At 42.5% G+C, this 7,985-nt stretch overlaps 1 long non-coding RNA gene across 1 annotated transcript in view; it reads right to left on the bottom strand.

Annotated features, from left to right (window-relative positions):
• The window catches only part of LOC112450867, a 75,056-nt gene that overhangs the window by 1,050 nt on the left and 66,021 nt on the right, over window positions 1-7,985 (bottom strand). The window lies entirely within an intron of this gene.

The raw sequence follows: 7,985 nt of genomic DNA, 5'->3' as shown, positions 1-7,985 counted from the left end.
GAGGGAGGCGGGGGAGGGGGGGGGGGGTGAGTCATGTTAACTTTCCTGTCTCCATCGCTCGGAAAGTCCCTCACTTCTGTTTAAAAGTGAGAGCAACGGCAAAACCGCAACAAAAAGGTGAAGATAAATCTGTAGGAATGAGCAAGGACACAAGAGTTCGGCTCCTTTAAGAAATAAAACGAGGAGCGATCAAAACTTTTACATCCGGTCGTAACAAATAGCTTCTACAAGTTGATTAGAAAGAAAAAAAGATGAGTCTGACTCGAAACTTCGATTCTCAAACCAAGTTAAAGTTTAATTTGACTAAATGCTCTAAAATCACACATTCATGTTTTCTTTCCTGGCAAATTAAGAAACCATCACAAATGATTCAAATTAAAATGGTTCCATTTTTTGGACACAAAAAGTGGAGGAATATTGCATCAGAAGGCGAAAAATGAAGCCAGAACTTTGATAACCTAGAGTGCAAATTAAATTCATTTGTTTTGAGACAGAAAAGGGTTTGTTTAAGGACTAATTGTTCGAAGTTATCATGGAGGAAAAGTAAAAATAATCATTTTATCCTCAACTCGAAAGTGATTGTAAAACCATGATCCAGCGTCACAGAAAAAAGGGCGGAAACTTTCCGACCTAATCCTCCCACCTTAACTGGAAATCCTTTTCTTCCCAAACTTAACTAATTTAAAGGCTGCATGTTGGTGATCAATATGTTCCAAACCAGAGCAGAAAAACTACAAACAGGTTCAAGTTACCATTTCTTTTTAGTTGCATTTGTTTTTTTTAGATCAAGTCAACTCGACCGAAGGACCTGAAATACTTTACTCACCACAAAAAATAATATTTCATAAACCTAAATATGATTTTTTTTTTGCTTTAAGAGGAAATAAAACGAGGATGCTGCACAATCAGTAGTCAAACTATTTCACTCCTTTAATTTGTGCTTTCAATTAACACTTAAAAGTCAGAAAAAGTAAAGAAAACGGCTAATTTTGTGCTAAAAATCAACAGATTTTAACCCTTTCAGTCTTACGCTACAAAACGATGGAAAACCAAAAGCCTCAAACTGAATAACTGAACAGAGAAGTTAAAATTTCCCCAAAATGACAAAAATATTGCAAAAATATTTATATTGCTCTTTTTACTAGGACTGCTGTGGTTTTTTGGCATATTTAATTACATTAATTATCTTAATTAGTCAACATTTATTTACCTAATTTATGTTTTATTGCTTGTCAGATTGAACATCATCTATTGTGGGATATGTTGTAATGCAAATTGTATCATTTATGACCTTTTGTATTGTAGATTTATATCAGTACTGAATTTATCACATTGCACGATTGTATATCGCATTGCATATTGTAACATTTATTTTTATCGTATCAAGGTCACATTTAGGTGTTACGCCCACGTTAAACAGAAGAGAAAACTGTTTTTTTATGTCGTTTAAGCAGGACGTCCCTCGAGTTTAACATCTTTAATGGTGTTCAGTCTTCACAAGAAGTTACAAGTCAATAAATTAAATCAGAATACATATATACAATAAGTCAGAATCAATTTATGAAACCCATTCAGAATACCGTTTGCGCTCTTCAGTTACAAAATTAAGTCTAATTTTTTTGCCCCCTTTAAATATTTCATGTTTCACCATTTGTGTGTTTGACATTGAGGAAAAAGTCTGAACGTTTCATTCTTCGTGTTTGCAAGAAATCCTTTACCTTAAAAGACGCATTAACCGTTTCTTGGTCTTGTTTCCTGGAGGTAACATAGCTACATTTTTAACCTTTGCACAACCTTCTTCTGGCAATATTTGACTCACTTATCCCAATAAAGCACATTAGAATTTGAATGGGAGGACGTCTGTGTGCGTCTGCGAGGAGGAGGATTGTGACAGCGGCAGTATCAGCAGTGTGCAGCACCCGTCCCTCTCCCCCCCTCCTCCCCCACCCCGTCCTCACCTCCCTCAGGTCTTCAGAAAAGAGGACTTTGCCTGAGCCGAAACCTGCCGCTCTTATTCTATCATCCTTGACAAACAAAAAGCAGCCGAGCGAGAGACGGAGACGCAGATGGGGACGGTGAAGGAGACAGATAGGGAGAGGGGTGGATGAGCAGGGGGGGGGGGATTTAAAGTCGGCAGGTTCAGATTTCCGAGCGACCCCTGTGTTTTCTCCCTCTCAGCCCACGTCGAGCCGGCAAGCAGATGTGGAAACCTACAACCCCCCCTTCAAGTCGTCTAAACCCGCCTGATCTGAACTTAAAGAACATATAATGTATTCCAAAAAGCATAAAAAGTAATGTGACACAAAAGGATCATAAATAGCAGAATGAGGCCTGTAATAAGCCAAAAAAAAAGGGCTGCGGGGATAATAACCCAGGAGTGGGAGACGGGAAGACCAGGGCCTATGTGTTCCTCCTTTGCCTGCCTGGGATGTCTAATCCCGGGCTTTGAGAGGGGGGGACTCGAGGGGAAGGGGCCGAGGTTGAAGTTAGTGTAAGATGCATTAGTGTCATCTACACATGTGCGTCCTAATCCCTGCTCTGCAGCTTTTTCTGAGCTCCTCCACTACCTCAATCCTCCTCGGAAACTCTCTCCGTTGACCAGTTAAATCCCGGTGGGGCCCGGCGGAGTGACAGGCCCCATTCAGCGGCGTGCGGGGGGGGGTGTGACAGCTGGTGAGAGGCCCGTGTGAAAGAGCGCTGCCCCCATCCGTGCCTCCGACGCCCCTCCTCTTACCGCACAGTCGAGGCAGGGCTGGCGTTCTGGGCAAGAACCGAGCCCGTCTCTGCCCAAATGTATCAATATTAAAAAAATAAGGAATCAGCAGTACCTTGGACAGAGGCGGTCACTAAGATCTGGCTTTAAGTTTTGGTGACGTCAGACCTCCATGGCTCGATCATTTCTCAGAACAGTTCTGATTTTGTGCACTTTTCCTACTATAGCACCTCCAATACTACTTCCTGTGAGTTCGGTAACCATACTTGCTCTGATATTGCCACCAACCTGTTTCCTTTATCTGCCATAGTGTTAAGTCTGACACTTTTGAAGCATCGGTTAATTTCATTTTAGCTATTAAACCTGCTGCAAGCGCAGGAAATCAATTAGCATCCATTAAAGGATGTTAGAAAAAAATCAGTGAATTTGTGTTAATCTGAAATAAGTAATAGAACTCATTTACCAACTAGCTTGGTTTTGCTTTTGTTGGTCACTTAAATTCACATTTAAGTAAAAAAACAAGTGTTAATTCAGTTTGTTTTGTTGTCATGAACCCCAGTGAGGTTCGAGTTGTGCTGACAAAGACAACTTCAGCCTGTATCATGCTGGGCTGTCACCGTTTATCACTACTTGGACAGAAACGAAAGAAAAAGTGCAAATTTTCACCAAATTGGTACTTAGGAATTCAGTCAAACTGTCTTGTTTATGTCTTGATTTGATTTCAATTTATTCTCCGCCTCCAATCTGTGTCAACTTCATTTCGTAGCTCCCAAAAATGTCTCCCATTTGTCTGTGTCTCACAGAAACTAAAAGGGTTTCCATGAGTCCACTCCGGGTTCCAGATGCCCGCGAGGCAGAGTGCACAAGAAACGGGCCGTTTGCTGAAACTATGCAGTGGAAATGTTTCATCTGAGGACAGAAAAGACGACAGGAGTCAGCAGAAAAAAAGAGCAGGACTGCTGTTTTTACAAATTCTCCGACTTCCGATTTCTCTGGACTTCTTACAAGAGAGGGATGAGTGAACTCTGAGACAACAGAAGAAGTTGAAGCTGAAACGGGACAAGCGCCCCCTGTAGGCCGTCCGCTTCTGCAGATCCAGGTAGTTCTTACCTCGTTGCTTTACGCTCATATTCACTTCGCTAACATGTTCAGCCGTAAGTTGTCATTTGATGCCAAATAACAGTTAACAGTTAGGCTTCTTTACTTTTTTTGTTTTAAAAGCAGAAGTGCAAATATATACAGCATCTGCGTCAAAGATTAGAACTTAAACTGTCGTTTACTGCAACCTGGACCAGCTTGGACTTGTTTGGTGGATTTCAACGAGGCTCCACAGTTTTCAGCTACTTGATCCAGCTGGCCTCCCTGAAGTACAGTAGTTGGTCTGCTCTCAGTTCATTAACAAGGGGGAGTTTGTGCTGCCGAGCCTTGCTGTGTGTGTGTGTGTGTGTGTGTGTCCCGTCTGCTGCTGCCCTCATGTCGACCATGACAGGATGTTCTCTCTCTGTGCCCCCAGCTTGCTCGCGTTGCTTCGTGTCCATCAATCCGCCCTCACCTGCACCTGTTTATGTGCCATCCCTTATTGCGCTGGTGTGTGTGTGTTGCCTCCCACGTTACGGCTTGTGTGTGTGTGTGTGTGCGTTTCCTCGCTGGCCTGCCTAACAAGGGTCCCTGGTCCATATGTGACTTCCTCATTAACGGGCCCACATGACAGGGACAGAGGCGCTGGCCACTGGCCCAGAGTAGGGCTGACACTGCCGGACCCCCAGATGCCAGGGGGACTGTGTGTATGTGTGCGAAGCTCGGCCACAGATGCCCCAACCATGTGGCCCCCTGTTCTCTCCCACAGTTAGGACCCACTAATTACAGGCTGCTTCCCTCCCTTCTTCCTTCCCCTTCCTTTCTTATTCTCTCTTCTTTTTTTTTTTAAGCTTTAATGGTGTCGTTATCACAAAGATCGATAGTAATTGATAGGAACGGTTCGCGGCGCTTGGTTTGCAGGAGCCGAGCGGAGAAAAGGAGCCGGAGAGGGAGATTTACGGTGCAACGGGGGCTTAAAAGCAGAAGGACAAGCTGAAAATAAAAGCGGGCTGGAAGCAAAATGACAGACATCTCCTGCAAGGACAAAGTAACGGCACACAACAGTTCGAGCTGTCGGCAGACTGCGCCAGACAGTTGCACCCGGCGAGCCGCCATATAGGTAATGACTGACAGGCTGTCACAGAGGGACTGCTTTTCGGGGACTTTAAGTCAACTCCCCAAACACTACTCCGCCTGCCATACCTGGCAGAGGCACAATTGGATAACAAGCAGAGCTGTTTGCACTGCCGGCGCCACGTTCAGCGGGATCCACGGGCGCGAGCAAATAACGTCGGCGAGGCTTATTTTCTGCAGTTATGGGTCACGGGGAGTGTGTTTTACAGTCATGCTGAGCTGCAGGGAGGACACAGAAAACATGAACTGGCGTATTCCCAACGACGGCGCGCGCACAATGCAGGGCTTTTATGTCAATTAGGGAAAACACTGGTTATTAGATGTTAGGATGGGCAATCATGTAACTGTCTGTCTGTATTCATCTAAACAAAGTATTTCATGAACCACTGAATGTACTGTAATGGAAAAAGAAATCATTTTATTTATAATGTTCATGGCCGATTAAACTTTAGAGTCAACCCAATTCAAGATGGTCACATCGAAGAAATTTTAGTGAAGACAAAAATGTCTCCAGCTCAGTAGTTTCTACAGATACTGAGCTCAAATTTGGTATGGTAGTAGCTGAAAGTCATCTTTAGCACATATTTGAAGCACCAACAGGTGATGCAACCAAAACAGATTTTATTAAAACTCAAAGTTCAACATTTTGAAGTCAACCCGAGTCGGTTTAAATTTAATTATATAGCACTTTGCAGCAACAAGGCAGTTCAAAGTGCTTTACGTCATCAGTTTAAGATGGCTGCCACAGCCAAGTGAGCACATGAATGGCTACACCTCAGCAACTCCAACAGCAAGGCTCACTCTGTAAAAATGACTCCGTGCTGCCAGATTGTGCAAAATATTTGTTTAAATCTTTGGCATTCGAAGCAATGAGTTGTAGGGATTTCTTCTAGGAATGCTAGGCCTTTAATTATGAACATCTTTGTCTTAACTCAAAAAAAAAAAAAGTGTACGGACCTGATTCAGGTTCTGAAATATAAAATATGGGATTTTAACTAAGCTAACAAATGTATCCTTAATATACGCCGTCCTAACTGAAAATGATCCTTTAGGGAAGCTGCGTTTGCCACATTTCCACCACAGTTCCCACCGTCACCAGTTTAATTACTGCTCGATGTCACACTGCATCGTTTTTCATTCATTCATAAAAGCATCAAAGACATTTAAGCAACTAATGCAGCTGCATTGTAACGTGGGGTAATGAGCACATGGCTAATTGGCACATCAGTTCAGAAACGAGCATTAGCAAAACCATTTCTGCATGGATACTGATGACTAGAAGGAAAAAGTTTGCTTGGATTTATGTTATTGGAAGCACAACCATGTATGTCCTCTTTACATTAAACAGTGAAACGTGGACATGGAAACAAGGGCAGAAACTGAAGTTTAATGGCACTGTTGGTCAGAATAAACCTACCGACTACCAGTGAAATGTCAAGTTACCAACGCCAGAAACTAAAAGATCCCAATCGCTCTGCCTGGATGTCATAGGACAAATATAAAAACTACAAGTTACATCTTTAGACCACCTGACTCTTCGTCTTTGGACAGTAGAATGTTTTAAACAATGAAAAAAAAAAAAAAAGAAAAAAAGTCAAATATGGTAATTTTTTATTTATTTATTTTTTGGACAAACCACAATTTAATCTGGGGATAACTCTAAGGCAGATAGCTAAACTTAAGTCAGGGTTGACCAAACCTGACCTGGAGAAAATGTATGCCTTCATCACGACACGACTTGACAACTAAGGTCGTATTCAGACCTGACACATTTGGTCCGCTTTAATCGAAGCAGAGTTCGTTTCCAGCGTTGGTCCGGACTTTTTGTGCAGGTGTGAATACAGTCATGCGAACTCCGGTGCGGATCAAACAACCGGACTGAGACCCGCTTTTTGAGGTGGTCTCGGTCCGCTTCCGAACGAACTCTGGTGCGGTTCGCTTCTGGTGTGAATACGGACCGGACTTGAACCGAGCTAACTACGTAAAGCACGTGCCTTTTTGGACTTCACAGGCCACCGTTGCTAAGCATCATGGGACAAATAGCATTATTGCTGCTAATGCTAAGACCACCTCCACATTTGCCAGCGCCGTTCCAAAATTAGAAGTAAAACGTCATTAAACCGACGTTGAATGAGCTGCTTTTGAATTTCAAAACGGCACTGTAATTGTACCAACAGAACGAATGTGCACATAACAAATACAGCACGCAGGACTTCCATCTTTATTTCCAACCGCTGCCCCCGTTTTTCTGTCCAATGGGAGCAATGACCGTCACCCACGTGGCTTTGTTTATAAATTATATTCCGCTTACAAAAAAGCACAATGTGAATGCAAACCGCACCAAATGAAAAAAATAAAGTCCACTTTTGGTCCGGACCAAAGGACTTTCCTGGTGTGAATACACCCTATAACACACTTTATGTCGGGGTCAGTCAGTACTTCCTTTCTCGTCTCCAACTTGTCCAAAATGCTGCAGCACAACTTTTAACAGGAACTCGTAGGTTTGAACATATCAAATTCATCTCGTCTTCACTTCAGTGGCCTCCTGTGAGCCACAGAATAGATTTTAAAATCCTCCTGTTGACTTATAAATACCTAAATGGTCTTGCACCCTCATATCTCTCCAATTTACTTCAACCTTCTGTTCCTTCTCGGGCACTTGGATCATCTGATCAGCTGCTTTTTGTTGTCCCAAAAACAAAGTTGAAGCCCTGAGAAGCTCTGTTGTGGCTCCTAAACTCTGGAACAATCTGCCTCCTGATATTAGACAGGCGTCTTCTTCACTTCCTGTTTTTAAAAAACATCTGTTCTCGCTGACATTTCATCCAGTGAGAGCTGATATTAGGATCGTTTTATACATGTTTATTTTCTTCTGATGTTCAAATCAAAATCAAATCAAATTTTATTTGTATAGCACATTTCAGCAGCAAGGCATTTCAAGGTGCTTTACATAATTAAAAAACAAAATAAAAACAGCATGTGACAATGAATAAACAGTAAGAAAGAGAAAAACATCGAAGACATCAAAACCCCGCACTCTAACCCTAATTTAGCCATAAGC

Source organism: Kryptolebias marmoratus, linkage group LG23 (genome assembly GCF_001649575.2).
Source record: "Kryptolebias marmoratus isolate JLee-2015 linkage group LG23, ASM164957v2, whole genome shotgun sequence".
NCBI classification, from domain to species: domain Eukaryota; kingdom Metazoa; phylum Chordata; class Actinopteri; order Cyprinodontiformes; family Rivulidae; genus Kryptolebias; species Kryptolebias marmoratus.
Note: the sequence above shows the minus strand (reverse complement) of the source record. Positions and strands in the feature narration are given on the sequence as shown.